General features: G+C 37.5%; 1 long non-coding RNA gene across 2 annotated transcripts in view; it reads left to right on the forward strand.

Moving 5' to 3' along the window:
• The first annotated feature begins 1,845 nt into the window (after positions 1 to 1,845).
• The window catches only part of LOC113932859, a 198,108-nt gene continuing 178,523 nt past the window's right edge, over positions 1,846 to 21,430 (forward strand). For both annotated transcript variants that reach the window (XR_003523149.2, XR_003523148.1), the window contains exon 1: positions 1,846 to 1,980. This is a non-coding gene — a long non-coding RNA (uncharacterized LOC113932859). The remainder of the gene's footprint in view (positions 1,981 to 21,430) is intronic.

The following is a 21,430-nucleotide window of genomic DNA, read 5'->3' on the forward strand; positions in this document are numbered from 1 at the left end:
CAGGGCGGTTCCCCACTCCAGAAAGGAAATCCTAAGTTCTCATGAATGACTTGCCATCTCTGCCTTGCCTAATACTTGAAGCCGGGCCTGTGTAATACCTGTCTTATCCTCTGGGCCCAGGATAGTGATCCTTGAAAGAAAAAAAAAATTATTTCCAGGGAAAAGAGAGAGAAAGAGAGGAACAGGGCGATTGGGGGACACTTTTGCTCTGTCATTATGTCGTCAAACTGAAATCTATTGTCAGTCATAAAAAACATATGTATAAAAGCAGTCTTTCTTAAATTATTTCATTTGATTCTTAGAAAAATGTAAAAAAAAGCAAACATTTTACCATAATTTTACAAATAGGGAAGATTAAGATTGATTTCAGACTAGTTCATTCTTCTGTCAGAAAATCTATGATGTGAATTTACATTCCTTTGTCTGGGTTTAATAGCTCTATATAATTATATTTTTAAACAGTTGCAGTAATCGCCTTTTACATGCTATATATAATGAAAGGTACCCAATTTATGATTAAAAATTATCTTTTATCCTTGAAAATGCAATTATTAACTATTTTAAAAATGTTATCCTTATCATAAACTTATTATTGTAAAATCAGTTTTCTATAATAGACATTGGTGTGTATTATCATCACACCTAGGATTTCTCCACGTACTACATTGCTTTAGTTTTTCTCAAATATTGAAAAAAAAGTGATCTTAATTTTACCTCTTTGGTTATAATTTAGATAATTAGATATAACATTTACATAATGATTACATTAGTTCTATCATTCAAATAATCAGCTTCCTTTAGTGCTGTGTAGATATAGAAACGTATTCAATCAAAGATAAGTGGCAGGTACTCTGGCCTTGTGGTCAAATGTATTTCATCTATTCTACAACCAAAATGATAAGACGGTCTGAAGCCTGCTATATGTCGGCACATTCCTATGCCTCCTTGAGTCCCATCTACTTTAACACAAAGGGTTTCATTTGTTTGGATTTTTATGTTTGTTTTTGCTTGGTTTAGAATAATAAGCATACTGGGAAAATGTGTATTTGCATATATTATGAAAAATAAATAATATAGACCTCATTATTAAAAATACAGCATTTAGATCATCTCTGCTTTGTGTTTATGAAGCTTTTCATACAAAATCTTATACCAGTAATTTGACATCATTCTTCTAGTAACTTCTGTACACTGCGGGGAGTTTAATTGTTTTTGTCCTCTCCAGTAATTTATTCATCAGTGGGAGACATTCTTCTAAGAATCTTGATTGAAAACCTGCTTATTTTCTTAGCTGGAATCTAGTAACTAAAATGTGTTTGTGGGGTATCTTAGGGAAAGACCAACAGGAGGGCCATTTCAGAAAACACTTGGTAAAGGAAGTAATTTCATGAACACTTAATTGTGGACTACCTGCTTCACTATATAATTATTTATGACTGAACTACTGAAATGAGGGGAAGGAAAAAATCTTGAATATACACATTTGCTTTAAAACATATTCTGCTATACAGGACATTTAACAGAGATTACACATTACACATTAAAAGCAATAGGTGTGTGTACATGCATGTGCCCATGTTTATGTGTATAAATAAAGCCTAATTACATGCATTGCATAGTATGTATATATGTACGAAAAACATTTTGTTAGGTGCTATGTAAAGATACGTAAGGAGATAAAACTATGCATGTAAGAAGTTTAAAATCTAAATAACAACATACATACAACTAAATGGTTACTAAGAGTAACCTAGGATACGTGCCAAATTTGTGGTGTGGACACCAGTAGTGCAAGGAGCTTTGAGAAAGCAGAGTTCACTCTAGGGTAAAGCAGGAGGGAGATTGGATTCGGTCTGAAAGGGTTCGCAGCACATGGGAAGTGAGGAAGAGGCAACATGGGGTGAGAAGGCCGGGGACGGCCTCCTGCAGCGTGAGTGAAGCTACGTGGGCAGAGCAAGAGGTTTGCAAGAGATCACAGAGGTGAGGTGTGAGCATACTCTGGTTGGGTATAGTGTCATCTGAACTCAAATGTCAGAACGTGGTTCTTTACAGCATTGTGGCAACATGAAAGCCATCTGTGGATCACAGTGCGTATTCCAAATTTTTCTTTGGAACACTTACGTGCTTTGTTGTTAAATGGTTTCTCCAGCTCTCCTGTCTTTAGCTTCGCTCTTTGCTTTAGGTTTGATGTTTTGTTCTGGCCCTTGCCGCTATCAGTGACTGATTTTAAATCCTTATCTGACTTCCGTCTGCCTCCTGCAAGGTCTAGGGAAGAGGAAATCTTGCTGGTCCTGGGCTCACAGATTTTTCACTAACTGGTTCCACGGGTGGGGAATCCATAATATCAGACACACAGAAGTGATAGTTTCACGTGTCTATAACTATAAATAACCTATAATAACTATAACTATATATATAACTATATAACTATAATAATATATACTATATATATATATACTATAATATAATATAAACTAATAACTATAAATAAGGATTTATGCAATTCCCTTTTAATATTTATTGAGCGAATAGAGGATGAAGCGGAGAAGAACCTTTGGCATTTTTTTAGTGCCAGCCCAGGTACATTTTCTGCCTTTCTTTTACTTTCCATTTTCTCGTTTTCGCTCCCCCACACTGTGCTGCTGACAAGGCTACCTCCTTGCTACAGCTCCTGTTCCTGGCCCCCTCCCATCCGAAGCCCTTTCACAAATCATCACCTCTCTCCAAATAGCTTTTTCAATCTTCTTTCCAAAAATATGTCACCAGCTCCTCCAAGAACTTACTGACTACTCCTCTTTCTTTCTGACAGTTTCTAAAAACCTTTCCAAAAAATTTTGACTAACACTCCATTCATTCCAGAGAAGACTTTTACTGAAGCTATGCCCAATTCCCACAGCACCCTCCCCTCTGCCCGCTCCCTGTCTGAAGTTTGTCCATTTATCTGGCTTCAGTCCTCGCTTGCATCTATCTTCACGGACCTACCAGACCACCCCAGCCTGAAGTGATCCCTCCCTCTTCTGAACTCTTGTAAAATTTATTGTCTGAATAATTTATCTGGCAATGAATCATGTTCTGCCTGTGACATCTCTTTTATAACTGTCTGGTGCTGTTATTTAAATATTTTGTTTGGTTTTGTTTTCTTCTTCACAGGGTTGTGTGTTTTCTTTTCTTACAAGGCAGCATGTATATAGTTTATATTTTCTACAGTTCCTAGCTCACGGCCTTCAAATGTAGGCCATTTAGGAGATATCTATTGATTTGAGTTGATTTCCAATTTTATTAAAGCTTAGTCAGTCATTTTGATCATTTTTCACTTCGCCCCCCATCCTTGCTTTTTTATTTTACTTAAGGATTGTGCCTGATTAATCTGGTCTCTCAATGAGCTCTTTCTGTTTGGATCTATTCCATCTACAAACGGCATGATTTTTGAAGAAAACATCAGTGAACCCAGGGTTGGAACATTAACAATAGTGAAGTTTCTCAGTGTAGTTGGGTCAAGTAATGAGGTAAAGTGGTAAGGTGATAGTTATGAGGTCATATGATTAGTAATATAATGAAAATCCACTTGAAAAAAATATATAAGCAAAAAAAGGTACAACAGAAACTTTAAAAGTCTCAGTGACAAGGAAATAAAGATTCTATCCAAAGTTCCAAAATTGCACAATTGTTTTAACAGCGAGTAGAGTTTTAGGCTTTTATAGTATAGATGAAGAAAAAATCAAGACCTGTCATTCTGATGTTTTTTCATATTGGACAAGGGGTGGTCAGTCATGGAAGTGTTGCAGGCAAGGTATATATCAGTGCTAGCTTAACATCACTGAGTATGAGGTTGACACAAATGGGAAGAATAACAGCACAATTAGGTAGTTTCGTAATAGTGGCAAATTGTACCCAAACTACTTACTGATGAATCCATGTTAGCCTGGATGGAGAATTATGGAGACTTTATACAAGTCTCCTTTATAGCCTTTATACTTTATAAAAAAAAAAAAAAAAAATTGCCTTTTTTTTTTTTTTAAGGAAAGCTCAACTTCTTTTTCATCCTGACAGGATTACCATAAAGGTGCTGCAGAAGAAGCAACACTTAAATAAGAGTCCTCAGGCAACATGGTTTTCTGGCGGCTCAGGCGCCTGAGATTCAGCCGGTCTGGCCCACTGCTGACGGTGGTCACCGGAGACAGCTAGGCACTAATCCTCCAACACGGAGCTCTTAGCTTCCACGTATTCCAGGGCCTTCGCCTTTACTGCCTGCACGTCCTTCTCAGTGCCATGTTGTTTCTCATAGTCCAGGTAGCGCTTGAAGGAGAATGTCATTCGCTTGGGGGCCAGGCTGAGATGAATGATATATGCCATTTATTCAGTGACTTGCCCATCCTGAAAGAGTCTGTGATTACCTAGAAGCAAGGAGAGATCGAAAATAGTGTTCCAACAGTTGGCACCTTCTCGGTGCCATGTTGTTTCTCATAGTCCAGGTAGCACTTGAAGAAGAATTTCATTCGCTTGGGGGCCAGGCTGAGATGAATGATATATGCCATTTATTCAGTGACTTGCCCATCCTGAAAGAAAGTCTGTGATTACCTAGAAGCAAGGAGAGATTGAAAATAGGGGTCCAGTAGTTGGCACTTGTGGTCTAATTTTTAGAGAAAGAAATTATATATATGTATATGTGTATAGATGTGTGTGTATATGTGTGTGTGTGTGTGTGTGTATGTACATTCATAGTGGGGATCTCACTCTCTCTGACACATACTATCTCAATGCATCTAGTTCCCTAGTACAAGTTGCACAAAGGTTGGAGAACAAGGGGATGGAGGCTATGATGGGTCTATCTAGAAAAAAGATGGTGTTTTAGTTACTCAAGTTCAGTAGGAACTGGACTGCTATCTTAAGTTTTACTCACTGCATTGAAAATTGTTATTTTCCTTCATTTTGTTGTAATTTGAATTTTTTATTTTTCTTCCAATTTGAATTTACTTATGGGAAATCCACTAGACTATTGAGAAGACTTAAAACTGGTCAAGTGGGAGGGAAAGAAGTGGGGGAGTTTTTTTTTAAAAAAGGAGCAGACTCTGGAGACTTGCACTAGCTACCTTCAGACACTTGAAAAAAAAATGGTACAGAGAAGAGGGGTTACATTCATTGTGCTGAAGCTCTGGAGGGCAGAGCAGTAATCCATGAATGAGAGTTATGAGGAAATGCATTTAGGTTAAATATAAGGAAGAACTAACATTTAGAGCCAAAATCAGATGAGGTAGCCAGTGGAAGTTCTTACATTCACTGAGGAGAATCGTCTAGGGAATCAGTTCAACAAAACCTACCAGGTGAAATGATTCTTCGGGTTCCTTCTGTGTTTGAGCCCAATCCTAGGACCCTCCCGGTTTTCAAATGCATATTGGATAGTATCCTCTTTCAATTATGAACCTTACTGTACGAAAATCCAGCAAACTAGTCACATACCTAGTGAGGGTGTCCTTTCTCTGTATCATGGAGGCTCCCTACAGATTATGCGAGAAATGCGTCTACTTGGTGATTTTACTTCAAAATTGCTTCTATGTCTTCTCTAAAATATGATTGTTTGTAGTATTTATAATGATCTATTTCAAAATATAAAGTGAAACTAGGAGTAAGATAATCTCTGTGAATTGTCTTCAGGAAAATTTTCTGTTCTATTTTAAGGCTCTGGTCCCCAGTATATTTTCAGAGATGATTATTGAAGCCCAGCCCCTTGAACGTTGGATGCCCTCCTAACTGCTCCTTCTATATAGCTGAGGACCTCATTACTTCCTACGCACAGTTAGTTTTCTAGTAATGGCTTGACTTCAGTTGTGCCTTCCTAAAATGACCTTCTATATGACGAGCCTACTGATTGTCATTTAAATAGTACTACAGAATAAACCAACCCAAAAGGAGTGACTTAAAAATAACAACCCCTTTTTCTCATGAGTCTACCAGTTGGCAAGGTTGCTGGTTGGAGACCAGGACTGGTCTGAAAGTGACTCACTCTTGTGTCTTTGATCAGTTTAGGGCCAGGTAGGTAGCTCTGCTAATCTTTGCTGGGCTCTATCACGTGGACAACTGTACTGACTTGGCTCTGCTCAATGTGGCCTCCCATTCCTCAGTAGGCAAAATTGGATTTATTCTCAAGGGGGTGTCAGGGTTCAAGAGAGACAGTGGAAGTATGGAAAAGCATGCTGTCACTTCCTTTGCATTTTACTGGCTACAAGTCAAAAGGCTAGCCCATATTCACGTCACATTGCAAGGAGTATAGTTGTAGCAAAGGGGTGGAGAATTGGGGACATTTTTGTAAGCAATTTGCCATATGGGTCTCTTGAGAATATACCAATTTTAGAGTAAAGAATTCAGAGACTGATAAAAGCCTAAATTGAACCAAATCCAAACTTTCCAACCTGGCACCAAGGACTTCTACATTCCTACCTAGATTTGTCTTGCAAGTCTTAACAGTAAGAATGCTCTGTCTCTAGAAATGTGATGTGGTTTGGCAGGAAGAGGAGGAGCTATGGACTTAGAAAAACTGACTGTAAACTGGGAGTCATGTTAAACATTATAGCCATGATTTATAATTTGTACTTTAGAACTATATCATATCTATCCTTTTTCATTTTGTAGTTTTGCTGTATGTCTTGTTTACTAAATTGAAATGCATGGTAGAAAAACTTCTAAGATGGTCCCCATGGTGTCTGCCTGCCTAGGCATTCATGACTCTGTGTAATCCCCTCCCCTTGAATTACTTGCTTCTAGCCAGTAGAACACAGCAGCAGTGATGGATGCCACGTCAATGATTAGGTTAGAAAACAGAAGAAAGATTGTGACGTCCATCTTGCTCCACTAAGTGAGACAGCCTCCTTTTCAGTCCAAGAGGCAGGGGGCTAGTGGGAAGCAAGGGAGGGAGGATTTATTTAACAGCTCCTGCCGTACTGGTCTAGGTTTTGCCCTGTGGAGCAGGAACTCACTCACCCCTTCCGTTTGCACATCACATATGAGTACTGGGAATCCTGTGGTCTCTGAACTTAGGCACCAGCAAAGAAGCCTCAGGGCTGGAGGCAAAATGTGAGAAGCATAAAGGTAGTCAGAAGGCCTGCCAGAAGAGATAACCTCATCTGCAGTTTGGGACTGAAGATCACAGAGCTGACAGGACCTGGAACATAACAATATACATGTGGATAGAGAAGAAGAGAGTTGAGGAGGACAAGTTTCTGAAAGGTATGTGCTATAGACTGAATAGTTGTGTCTCCCCAAAGTTTCTTTGTTGAAACTGAATCCTCAGTATGATGGTATTAAGAGGTGGGATCTTCGGGAGGTGATTAGGTCTTGAATTAGATTAGTGCCCTTATATAAGAGACCCCTGATAGCTTTTTAGCTTGTCTGCCGTGTGAGGACACTATGACGAGACCATGAACCAGGAAGCAGTCTCTCAACCGGACACCAGATCTGCTAGAGGCCTTCATCTTGGACTTCCAGCCTCCAGAAGTATGAGAAATAAATTTTTGTTGTTTATAAGCCACCCAGTCTATGGGATTTGTTATAGCAGTCCAAACAGACAGAGAGAGGTTGTTAACCCAGTTGGAGGTGAAAGGAAGCAAGGATATATTATAGAAAGACCGTGAAGACAAAGATAGGGTTTTGCTAAAGATTAGGTAACAAAGTGAAAAGTGAAACATTAATCCCCATTAAGATTAGGGGCCAAAGAGATCAGAGGTATGAAAATTACATACTCTAAAACACAAAGAAGCACTTTGTGTGTAGGGGAGCAAAACATCTTGGAAGAGGAGGAAAATTTGACACAAATCTGGTAAATAATACAAAATTAAATATACATAGCCTTCTCAGCTAAAATTAATGAGGGACATAACTGCTTCTAATATCTGAAGGGTGTTAACAGGCAGAAGGGAGCATAATTACTTAGCACCATACCAGTAAACATAATTAGGAATAATGGTATGCAATTAAGAAAAGAAAAATTTAGTCACAACCTCATGAAAGTTCCTCTGTGCTAGTGACATCTATTAAACTATGGCATCATTTTCCAAAGCAATTGGGAGGAGTCCTATTCCCTGAAGCACGCAGAATAAATGAAATTAGGCTGCAAAAAGAACACTTTGTAGTGTCAAAGAAAAAAAAAGATGCTGTAGAAACATGAATAGGTCTGAATCACTGATTTTATTTCTTTGAACTGGGGACTTAGGAGAATAAAGTACCAGGGTTTCTTTTTTATCTCATGTTGTTACTTGTTGCACAGGGCCTTACTGTGCGTGTACCCACGAAAACCAAAGCATTGGCCCAACAGTCATTCCCAAGGCTGTGCAGGGCTTTGAGGTGTTTCCCGCACTTCTAAGGTGAAAACTGGCAGTGGAAATAGCACTTTTAGGGCAATTAGAGTGTTTAGTATTCTTTTCTTCCATCTGAAACGTTTTGGTGAACTCCTTTTAAAAATAGATGGGGATTAAGTAGCGATCGGTTGCTGGATAAAAGAAGGGCAAATAAGGGTGACTGGTCTCAGCGTCAAGATTCCAAAGCGGTTACTGCAGAAGTGGCAGAAAGTACAGGAATGAAAGGCCTATTAGAGAGACCTCAGGTTGTTAAACGGGGAACTAATGGTAGGGAGAAAAGGGTAAAGGGAATTGAATAGTAATTTTTTATAGTCTACTTTTAAAAATGCCAATGTTCCAATTTAGTCTTGATGCTTTAATAACTCATAAGACATTGAGGCTTTTGCAGTGAGCCTGTACATTGAAGGAAGAGCAGTTGGCTGCAATGTAAATATTCTCTGATTTGTATGAAAATGGCCCGTCCTCTTCACTTTCCTTTGTGATGTTGACAAGAAAGTGACCTGATAGCTGCATGAATTATGTATTTTCAGAAGACAGAGCTGCTAGAAACTGAAGAAGAGAATGCTTACTTTATATTGTTTTGTGCTTTTCCTACAGAGGGTATCTGCGTAAATTGGCTCTGGTTAATTTATGAGGGAGGCTATCTCTGTTTAATATCCAGGGCGCAGAAATTTGTTCTTCACACCTTTATTTCCAGAGAGTTTAGGGTATTTCTGGTAAGCCAGCTGATCTGTGCCTCTTGAAAGGAGTAAAAAGCAATCAGAATTGGTTATTAGTTGGGTAAAACTAGAAGGTGTATTTCCCACTCAAATGGCTTTCCCATCCAGAATGTGATAATTCTGCATCTTAATTTCAGTTACTTTGGTAAAGGCATAATTTACTAATGCACCCTTTTAATATCTAAATGGTTTGTGGCTTATAATAATATTTATCTCATGGGATTCTTATAAGGATTAAATTGGATGACTTAATGCCTATAAAGTGCTTAGCATAGCACTTCGTGCATAGTAAAGATCCAATAAACACTGGTTATTTTATTATGATAATTATGATTATGATTATGACTATAATTATTACATTACCTGCGTAAAGTAACAACCTCACAGTGTTAATGCAACAACGATCATTGACTTGTGACTTCTTTAGCAGACAATAGGGCCCTGAGAAATAGGTCACAAGGTAGGAATATTTTTGTAAGGATCTGAGATGACCAATTTGGATAGCCCTAAAGGTTGTTTCCTCCTCACTTTGCCAGGTTAGCCAAGAGCTGACCTAACAGTGATGTTAGCTCAACAACAACAACAACAAAATCTAAGCTAATTCCAGCTATTGGGTTGCATGACTCTACCTTTTAAATAAGGCCATTTCCTGTTGTTACTTTGTAGTATAAATGTTTCCTGCTTCCCACCTTACGCCCTCCCCCCACATCTGTTCCAGTAAATATATAGACCATTACAAGTTTGGGACCTCTCTCTACAGGATTGTTGGCCATGGTGATTTCTGACCATCTGTGCCCAGCCTAAGCTGTAATTTAATGAGAAGTTAGGGGACCACCTAAGTTCCACTCCTTCTCTGCTTGTGAGTTTTGCTCCAGTTAACCTTATATCTGTACCGCATGGCATTAGTAGTGGAGATCCACAGACGCTTTGTAGAACAGGTTGGGTTCATTAAGGAAGGAATACAAGCTCTTGGGTTTCTCAAGAGCACTGTACCCTGTAGAAAAAGAGTGGAGAGTGGAAAGGACTCAATAAATGGAAATTATTAACTCAGCATAAATTTCAGTTTTACCTAGCCCTTGTTACAAGTAACATTAGTGCTAATACAATAGCATTTTCCAAGGAAAATTGATGTGTGAAATCCTAACTCAGTTTCTCTTTTTCTCTGGTCTCTCTGCCCTGAAGCAGTTTATTCATTTCCATCCCCTTTAATTCAGTTGTCATCAAAGAGGACATTAAAAAGTTGGATTAGTAATTAGTTCTTCTGATCAAATTGTTAAAGTCATTTAAAATATTACACACAGAGGCATATATTACTGTTATCTATTTCAAATTAGAAATTGTCTACCACTAATTAGAAATGAATGGCACACTATTAAATAAGGGATTAAATATTATGAAGTCATATTAAATAAGAAATAAGAAAATGCCAAAAGAAGCCCCCAACCAAAAAAAGAAAAGTTGAAAAAAAAGAATCAATATGATCTGATAGCTTAAAGTGTGTCTGAAATGGAGGGAAGAAATACTTCCTTCTAAGCACCACTAAGACAGAAAATAGAGAAATAAAACCACTCCCATCTGACATTGAAGAATGCCCATCTCTTAACAGCAAGTATGAAAAATAAGTAGGTCATAAAGATGAGAATGTAAAATGGTATGATATTGGCTCCTTATCTTTAAATGAAATTCTAATTTGACTCTAGCACAAGGAAGGGAAATGAATATGGTATGTTTTCCCATGCGAGCTGTCAGAATGATAAAACGGGATATGCTCTAAATCAGCTTTTCCATGGACAGCTGGTTCATCATCATTAGTATGTATATCCTTATTAATATCTAGGCCACTCAACTATATAAAAACTAGATTGCTGTTCTTTGAAATTTAGCACTGCTCTAATCAATTGCAAAGGTCTGTATACAAATATGCTACAATGAACAAAGAAATATTATTTGTTCCTACTGGTTTCTTCTACAAAGGAAAATATTTTGCTACACCATTCAGCTTTAAAAATATTCTAATGGTTCCTTTTAATGGTATAGAATATGCCTGTTTCAAGCCTGAATATCTGTGTATTTCTTATCCCCTTATCTCCATAAGGAGCTCAACATGCCATGAGTCAGAATGCTTTTTCAGCTGGCTGAAGTGGCTTGCTAGGGAGCAGAGGTCCTTTAAATTTCAAGTGAACTGGATTAAAATAATTGACCATAAGACTTGAGTTCCTATCTAGAAGTTGAGTCATATTTTTGTGGTCATTATCAAACTGTGTTTGGAAGTACAAAAATCATGTAAAAGAGCTTAAATGATCAATTCCAACATTCATTAGAAGTGCAGAAATTGAAACAAAGACAATTAAATGAATTACAGCACAGGATACAGCACAGATCTAGGCCAAGAATTAAGATGAAACTTCTGGGACTCTTCCCTAGTATCATATTGGATTGAGGAATATGAAAATGTTTCCTGTGGTTCTTATCAGCATGCCCATATGATTTGCCCAGTGTTGCTATAGAATTTCTGGTATCTGGACTCTAAGAATATACAGTGGCTTAGGCACAATAGAAAATTTCCATCCTTCCTCCCTCCCTCCCTCCCTCCTTCCCTCCCTCCCTCCCTCTTTCCTTCCTATTTTTTTTCTCAACTAAATGGTAGTTGAGGCCATTCGAATAGGCTATGCCTCATGTGTGCCTGGCGAATACTCCATTGTGGTGAAAACTGCTAGCTATTCACCAAAATCCATGTTCTCTGATAAACTTTAAAATCAAAGGGCTTTTTTTTTTATTCAAATGCTCTCTCGGTATTATTTCCTATTTCTAGGTTACAATTTACTTTTCAAGTTTTAAAAATCCTGAAATACAAGACTCTGTTCACTTGCATTTCTGCTGTCAAACCAGGAACTCTTTCCTGAGTTCACCTCTTTATTGTATTACCTAAATATCAGGAGCAAGGGGGTACCTTAAACACATAATGTTCTAGCTCTTTCTAACTACCTCCCAAAGTAATTGATCTGTAAGGGTGTTCTCTCCTTCCATTGTTATATTTCAAAGATAGGATTCTTAGGTCTTTAAGAAAGATATTTTGTGAGTCCTAAAACTGAAGAGAACCTGGGAAAAGATTTACATACACTTCAAAGAGGCAGGAGAAGAATTTACACAGCTTCCAAGGTCAAGCTTCATCATCAGATGAAGGAGAAAGAGCAGAGAGAATGATATTACAAGGTGTTTATTGGCCAGAGTCGAGCATAATGGCACTTTTGCGCATGGTCTACTCACAATAGTTCCAGCATGTGGCTCTTTTACCTTCAAAGGCAGCTAGCTATTGTGGTCTTGCTCTGGTCTGAGGGAAGCGAGAACATGGATTTTGGTGAATAGCTAGCAGTTTTCACCACAATGGAGTGTTCCCCAGGCTCTATGCCAAATCAACAACTAGATATATGATATTATTTAAATACTGAGACAACAACCTGAGCATTAAGTATTTGCGTCCTCATTGTGTAAAGGAGTTCTAAGGCTTAGAGTGATTAGTAACTTGTTCAAGTTTCACTTGAATAATCAATGACAGAGTAAATATCCAAACTGTATCTTTATGACTAAATAATCCGTGATCTTCACCATTCTGTCACACACACACACACACACACAGAGACACAGAAAAACAGAGAATGTGTATGTGTAAGGATGTGTGTAGAATGAAAGAGAACAGATGAGGTTTAGTTGTGCCTCATAGTAGATAACTATAATAGTACAATATGAATGGCATTAAGATCAAACCCAAATATTCTATTATAGATATCTTTCAATTCCCAACACAATTCTACCTCCCTAAAATGCCTGCCCACCTCCACCCCCGTTCTCTCAGGGTACTTCATCTCAGATTATCCAAACTTGATTTGAATAGTGCCACTTTTCAACTCAAAGTAATAAACCTTCAGTAAATCAGGCATGTACAAAACACAAAAGGGATATAATTTTTGGAGCATGAATAGCAAGCTTGCCTATTTAATCTGTTTTTCTCAAAAGATGTACACCACTGCAAAATAATGGAAGAAGACATAGAAAAAGGACAGAAAGGAAAGAAAAAAGGAAGAAGAATTTTAAAAGCCAGGGTAGAAAGGAATCCAAAAGGCAGAACAAGAAAGTTATGAATTAGATGTAGAGAATACCAAAAAGGGAGAACTCATCTTCAGTTTGGACTAGACTATATATCTCTAGTAACTTTAAAATTTGAAAATGAAAATAAATGCAAATTTTTGAGGATTTTTAAACTTTTTAAACAACAATGAAAGATGTTGAGTTACTCAAAGGAGGGCAAGAGGCTTACTTTCTAATTTTTCCTTGTTGAACTTGACCTTGGGTGTATCTTATGTAATAGACCAGAGTGTATGCCAAGTGTATGAAGGACCTTTCTAAATTACATGTGGTGGTTATATGCCACAGAGTAATGATGTACAGTGGGACTCAAGATAAGGCCCACTTTTTATGTAAAGCCACAAGCATTGCTCAAGTTTTCTGCCTCTGGGACGGATTTTATATATGGCTCAGAGATGCTTGCGCTAAACTGCTAAGGATAAGCAGGAGAAGAAGCTGTTGTTAATTTAAATCACAGGCTATAACCATATATCTATATATATCTGTCTATATGCATATACACATATATACTTACACACTTTCTCAGTTATTTCTAATTCTGAATCTTTCTGTGGAATATAAGTTTGCTTTTAGCAATAATATGTCTGTATTTACAGAAATCCCAAGCAATGGAATATTGTGAAGGTATGTTTTAATGGCAACTTAAATTAAACATCAATAAAAACATCTAGAATTGCCATGTGATAATACTTCACAAAGAAATTATGTTTTGTAAATACATGTGTATAGGCATTCATGCAAAAGTAATTATTGATTAAGCCCTGTTCTAGATGATGAGGAAGCAGTGGCGGCCAGAACAGACAAAATTTTCATAGAACTTTTATCGTAGCCCACATATAATTATATGCCTGTGCTTAAAGAAAACACATTTAAGAGAAAAATATTAAATTTGGTTATTTATATGAATATGTTTTGTGCCTTATAAAAACCTCACTACAGTGAAATAAATAACAGGAAAGACAGCAAAGGAGTTTATTTTTTTTAAGATTTTATTTAAGAGTGAGAGAGAGCACGAGTCTGGGGGGGACAGGGCAGAGGGAGAAGAAGACTCCCCGCTGAGTGGGGAGCTCAGTGCGGGGTTCAATCCCAGGACCCTGAGATCATGACTTGAGCCAAAGTCAGATGCCTAACCAACTGAGCCACCCAGGCACCCCAACAGCAAAGGAGTTTAAATCTCAGTATTTTCCAAAAGGATAGAGGAGTGGTATTTGAATGAAGTAAAAACATATGTGTTGTCTGTGTCAGAGGTTGGACTCATAGACCCTACAAGTGGGGGGAAATGTTCCTGCAGAGTCCCTGAAGGATCCTGTGCTTAGAAGTAACAAGTAGTGCAGAAGGTGCAAGGGAGGAAGAGCACTGAAGACGGGTGACTACTCGGAAGTCTGTCAACAGAAACCTTGGATTTCCAGCACTCTCCCTTTTCCATACAGCCAAGCAACTGCTCCAACCCATGCCCCAGGAGGTGACAGGAGCTTTATTCTTTGGAGAAATTGGAGAAGAGGTATTCTCAGCTTATGGGCACCAGACATGGTAGTGTTACCAGACAGAGAAGCGGTTCCAAACTCAGATCTGGCTACTCACCGCTTGAAAATCAGTATTTGAGAGACAAGCAATGGTGGGAGAGGAAAGTTGGCTTGATTCAGGAAGGTGGAAGCCTGAGAAGATGGTGGACTGATGTTTCAAAGACCATCTTTCCCATCCAGGCAAACCTGGAGAGTTTTAAAGGCAAGGCCTGGGGGCCCTACATGCAGGAGAAGCAGGTGCTCAGGTGGTGAGTCGGATGTGGTGTCACCCTGTACAGATGTGCTGGCATCTGCCATAGTGTTTTCATGTGTGATCAGGCCCTATCTTCTGGGAGAGTTTGGTTCTTCACTCATGAGGGCCGTGGTCTATAATTCTCAAAGAAGGTTAGTTCTGCTGCAGATCAAGGGACTTAGGTCCAGCAAGCAAGTAGTCCATAAGCAAGTTAACACGTAAAAATGGCTGGAGTGCTGTTACAGTAGAAGGCAGGAGTGAAACAGTGGAAATAGAATCAGTTGGAGGGTGCCTGGGTAGCTCAGTCAGTTTTGGAGCTCCTGGGTGGCTCAGTCAGTTAAGCATCTGACTTCAGCTCAGGTTATGATCTTGGGGTCCCAGCCTCGAGCCCCATGTTGCGTTCCCTGCTCAGCGGAGAATCTGCTTGTCCCTCTTCCTCAGCCCCTCTGCCCGCTCATGTTTTTGTGTTTTCTCTCTCTCTCTCAAAAAATATATTGAAAAAAAAAAAAAAAGAAAATGGAAATAAGTTGAAATCCATAAGCAGGACTATGGGATCCTCAGCCTTCCCTGTTTTTGCTTTTCAGAGTAAAGGTGGCCAGCTACAAGGTACTTTTCCATTTCCCTACAAGAGTAAATGCTTCTTTGATGAATCGTAATTGCCTGGTAAAAAGACCCTTGGTTTCTATGTTACTTTTAGGCTCTCTCTTTGCTTAGAGGACCCCTTTCAATATTTCTTGTAGGGCTGGTTTCGTGTTTGCAAATTCCTTTAGTTTTTGTTTGTCCTGGAAGATTTTTATCTCTCCTTCTATTTTCAATGACAGCCTAGTTGGATATAGTATTCTTGGCTGCCTATTTTTCTCATTTAGTGCTCTGAATATATCATGCCCGTCCTTTCTGGCCTGCCAGGTCTCTGTGGATAGGTCTGTTGCCAGTCTAATGTTCTACCACGGTAGGTTACAGATCTATTATGCTGAGCGAAATAAGTCAATCAGAAAAAGACATGTGTCATATGATCTCACTGATATGAGGAATTCTTAATCTCAGGAAACAAACACGGTTGCTGGAGTGGTGGGGGGTGTGAGGGCTGGGGTGGCTGGGTGGTAGACATTGGGGAGGGTATGTGCTGTGGTGAGCACTGTGAATTGTGTAAGACTGTTGAATCACAGACCTGTACCTCTGAAACAAATAATACATTTTATGTTAAAAAAAAGACCTATGGCATTTGTGGGTCTCTTAGTTTTTAAGGGCTGCTCAGAATCTGGTTTTGGGGGTAGGAATCAGGGTCAGGCTCTTCTATGCTCTGCTACACTTAATCTTTGTAATGGAGATGTGGGCTGGAAATTCTCTATCTTCTGGATTTTAAATTTTATAATTCCAAGTTTTCTGAATAGAGACTGAGCATACAAAGATGTTGTGCATAAAAAATGAAAAATTCTGTATTCTTCCTCAACTGCCATCTACCAATTAAACTAGAATTTAAGATTCAACTTTTATTCCAGTCATTTACCTTCAGAATCGGAATAGAGTCATCTTCAAAGAAATAATTTTAAAGATGCCTTGCCTCTTTATAAACTCTCCACTTACAGAGTTCTGAAGACTCATCATGAAGGTCTGGGGGATAGAGTAAAACATAACATACAGCTGCCCCTGATTTCAAAGTGCAGAAGACAAGAGAATCAAAGATTAAAAAAATACTTTTGTTACTTGACCAGATGTTTTGTTTAAAGGTTTTTTTCCTTTTCTTTTCTGGATATTTAATTGTTTCTCTGAACACTCTATTAAAATGCAAATGATGGATTTCTTTTCCCATTAGTTTCTTTTTTCTTTTATCCCCGGAGGCATATAGTGTATTATTAGTTAAAAATATTTTGATTAAAGCAAAAAGCAATTTTCACAGGAAATTCCATAAAGGTTGTCACTGAAAAAAAAATAGGTTTCTTTCCAAAATCTTATGAACAGTCTTCTCCTAACTAGTGCGTTTTCCAATTATGACAGAATAAGTATAGTTTTCAAAGCTTAAATACTTAACCCTTAATTTTTTCCAATTTGGTTGAAAATCAAAGAAAGGCAAAACTCTTGTATAATGTACTGCTGTAAAAGAAAAGCTCTTAGTTTTAGCTTTTTGGACATTTTAACTGACACACATTTTATTCACAACTGTCATAAACTTACAACTATTAGAATCTTATCTAATTAGAGATTTTCTGGTTGACTCCATTACCTTATCTGAGCACATCATGTAATTTATCAACTCTTTTGAAAGCTGCTTTTAATAACACTCTATGGCAAAAAATTGTCATTCTGATGTAAACAAATTCTGCATATGATGACTCAAATACAGTCATGAGATGGTATGTCCTGTTCTTTTTAATTTCATTAAAAAAAAGCCTCAACCTAGCAGATGGTTAATAATAGAATCCTTAATTGTTTTGCAGAGACATGACATAGAAGATGTTACTTTGATCTACTAAAACTTCTGTTTCTGATCATTGCTTTAAATACAATCTTAGGCTCTTTTTCAAATGCTAGTATAGAACTTCTATTTGTAAGAGACTTTCATTTAGCCCATTTCTATTATCTTATTAATTCCAGGCTTTGATAAGTAATGTTGAATAAGGCTAGGGTACAATTGTATTATTTGACCTGTTTTTTGTATTTCTTTTTTCTAGAGCCTAATTTTATACATAATCATATTTTTCTTGAAATAATCCATTTTAATAGGTGATTTCTTGGTTTGTATATTTATCTGCATACCATTTTTCAAGATTCATATCGTTTTTCTCTTGCTTTGTGTACATGGTTAAAATTAAAACACATTCTTCAGTCCTGATCCATTTTTAAAAATTCTTCAAGAATCCCGTTAAATAATCCATGCTATTGATCTTTCACCTAAATGTGATTTTTCAGAGATCTCTGTGTTTAGCTAAGTTTAGGTGGATTTTAAAAGCATGGTTCAAGGAGTTACCTGAGCTAGGGAAGATAGGGTGATAGCAGACCTGGGAAACTGACTGATTTATCACCAGTTTCTTGGGACGCAGGAGGGATAGGTTGAGTTATATAGCAAATAGGTCAAGGAGAGTTAGGAGAAAAGAGGGAATAAAACCCAGTGAGGATAGCAGGTGGAGGGTGCATCTTGGGATCTTGAGATCATCACCTTGATCAGGTGTATCACTACAGGGATGCATGGTGACACAAGATCCATTTATTTACGGATATAAGCAACTTCAATACTCTACTAAATATTATGGGTTAATGGAAATCTCATTTGTCCATTATGCATGGACATAAGTTTTTAATGCAAATGGGGGAAGAAAGAACTTATCTAGTATAAATATATTTGGAATGTTAGCTGACTATATTCACTTTGCTTTTACCATGATGTAAGAGGCACTCAGGTGACTTACTTTACTCTTTCTGATAATCATTTCCTTGTGTTTCCTTGAATATTTCCTACCCTGCTTTCCTTAATTTATGTTTTCAAGTATTAGATAAATGGTATTTGACTTTTAGTAAACTACTTTTGATTTGATTATTTCTGATGGTAAAATTCAGTCAAAAGTAAATAAAGCTTAGAATTAATGGAAGAGAATAACAACAAATAAAATTATTTCATGGAAACCTCAAAAGTTAGCATATTTCTATTTTTTGAATGGCCCAGGACTCTAGGCTTTTTTCCCCCAGTTCATCCATATCACTTAGGTTTCTGAAGTAGAATATGGTAGTGATTCATTGTATTTTAAATATGAACTACTCTTCTACCCTCTCCCCTTGTCCTCATTCATTCCTGTTTGTAAATATATCTTGGTTACTGTTTTTAACAGAATCCTAGGAAAAACTTGCAGTTATTGTAGTGCTCCATGATGTGCATTTACTTTCCTACAAATAAAACGGACAGAAATTATTGTCATTATTTTGTTGCTAAATTGATGCACAAAAAATAACTCGGGGAGAGGTATGCAGTTACCTAAAGATCAGGTACTTATGTAGGATCAGGGAGTTGAAGTCAGTGAATTATTTAATTTTAAAATTCTTTTGGCAAGAACATCCCTATTATGAGGTGGATGAAATGAGTGCTATTTAACACCTTTTGCATTCATTTCAAAATAAAAATCAGAAGGTACTCTTAAATAGTTCTTTTGCCTGTTTGCACTTGTCCTAATTGTATGATTATAAAATCTTTTTTTCCCCCCTTATCCAATGTCGGTATTCCTTTAGGGAGGGAATGCTTTGATCATTAGTATTCTAATACTTTTCATTTTATATTTTCATTCTGATTTTATATTTACTTTAAATATATATACTTAAATATAAAATATATGTATTTTATGTTTCATTCTGATTTTATAAACTTGGTTAATGGATCTTCTCTGGTATGTTAACAAGTAAGGTTTCTCATACAAAAGTTTAGGAACAGATATTGTAACAGGGCAAGTTTATCAAGGTCTTGAGTGCTAGTGTGAGAAGCCAGATGGGTCATTTATTACATCATAATCTTCCCAACATGGGCATATGAATTCATGCATATGTATTTCTAATTTTTAGAGAAAGTTAAGATGAGGTCAAACAGTAGTAATATACTGTATTTCTGTGCCTTTGGCTCTTACTTGTTCTTTGTAGGTTCTAACATTGGGTGCTCAAAATATCCTTTCAAAGTCCTTCACCCCACATTATTGAGAGAAGTTCCCACTGGGAATACATAAGCTTTAAACACATCCTATCAGCGGCCATGTTTTGCCTTTTTATTTGTTTGTCTTTGCTGCATCTTCCGCTGTAACTCAGGCCCTCTTTGTAGACACTTGACCATGAAGATCATTTGTTTGGGCAATCCTATGGATATCTTGAATTTATTGATACTATTTTTATTTTATCCACCACCCCCTTCTATTTGCTCTTCTTTTTTAATCTGGAGTCCATGATTTGTGATGATTATTACTGCTTATTACTGCCACTTATTAGTCCTTTGCAAATATTCTGAAATGTCTTTCCTTTTCCTTCTCTTAAATCAGCAGGACTCCATGAGCCCAAACTTGTGCCTTCTCTATGCTTGCACCTGTATTGCTAAATATTGTTGGAGAAAACAAAACAGTAAATGCGTGCGTGTGCGCACACACACACACACACAACCATGTTGAAGTCATTATAAGTGCATAATTGTCAATTTTGAAACAAGACTTTCTCTGTAAGCTCATGAAAATCCTATTCTTTCATAACTTATCAAACTTCTTACTCTATATGTAATTTCAGCTGATGCTTTTTCCTTCCTGGGGAAAAAAGAACCTCACATTTGTAAAGGCTCTCACCTTGTTATCACCAGATTATTCATCTGTAAGCCCCTGCGTGCATCTTCTCCTAGTCTTGAAGAAGAGCATGTTTGCCTCTTCTTATCAAGGCCCGCGTATTCTCACTCAGTTCTAACCAGATCCACTTTCTCCTTTTTAAGGACTTTTCTCTTCCAGCCATTTCCACTCTGCCCTGCATCATCTGTCTCCCTCCTGAATGAATGGTCATCCTCAGAGTCCACATATGCTCCAGTATCCACCAATATAAATTCATTTTTTTCATTCAATCCTCACTTTTTATGAAAACGTTATTTGTACTTGCAGTCTCCACTTCCTCAGACTTCCTTACACTCTGTCTCCATCTAGCTTCATCTTGAAATCCATTTCTGATCTTTCATGGGTAGTCATCAAGGACCCCATGTTGCCAAAGTCAATAAATTACCACAAACTTAGTGGCTGGAGTGACAGAAATTCATTCTCTTACGATTTTAAAGATCAGAAATCCAAAATGAGACTTACAGGACTAAAATCAAAGTGTCAGCAATTCTGGCTTCTTCTAGAGGCTCTAGGGTAGAAACCACTCCTAGCATTTTCCATTTCATTCTATGATCATGGTCCCACATCACTTTCCTTTTTCTTTCTCTCATTCCATCATTACAATGCCCTCTGCTCTGACTCTGTGTCCTCTTATGTTCCTCTTAGGATCATTGTGATTACCTTGGGCCCACCCAGATAAATAGGCTAATGCTGCATTTCAAGATGTTTAATCTTATCTGGAAAGTCCATTTTGCAATATAAGCTAAAATTCACAGGTTCATGGGATTAGTGCCTGACATATTTGGGGGGGGATAATTATTCAGCCTACCAGAGTGTTCTTGATGAGGTATTTTCCCTTTAAGTGGTGATTCAGAAATTCAGGGGGTCTTTCTTTTTCTCTTTCTGCCTCTGCTATTTTAAACATGAATATCCCAAACTTGTTATTCTTTTCTTGCCTCAAATAGGAAAGGGAAAGAGCATGGAAGCTCACAAATAGGAAGTGTTAAGGGATGAGACCTCTAAGTGACAGTTTTCACTCCTCTCACATTCTATTGATTAGAAATATTTTATATATCCAAATATAACTGAAAAATCAAGAACGAAAACAAAAATGGGAAAATGTACCCAAAAAGAAGAATAAACAGATTTG

The sequence above is a fragment of the Zalophus californianus genome, chromosome 10 (genome assembly GCF_009762305.2).
Source record: "Zalophus californianus isolate mZalCal1 chromosome 10, mZalCal1.pri.v2, whole genome shotgun sequence".
Classification (NCBI taxonomy): domain Eukaryota; kingdom Metazoa; phylum Chordata; class Mammalia; order Carnivora; family Otariidae; genus Zalophus; species Zalophus californianus.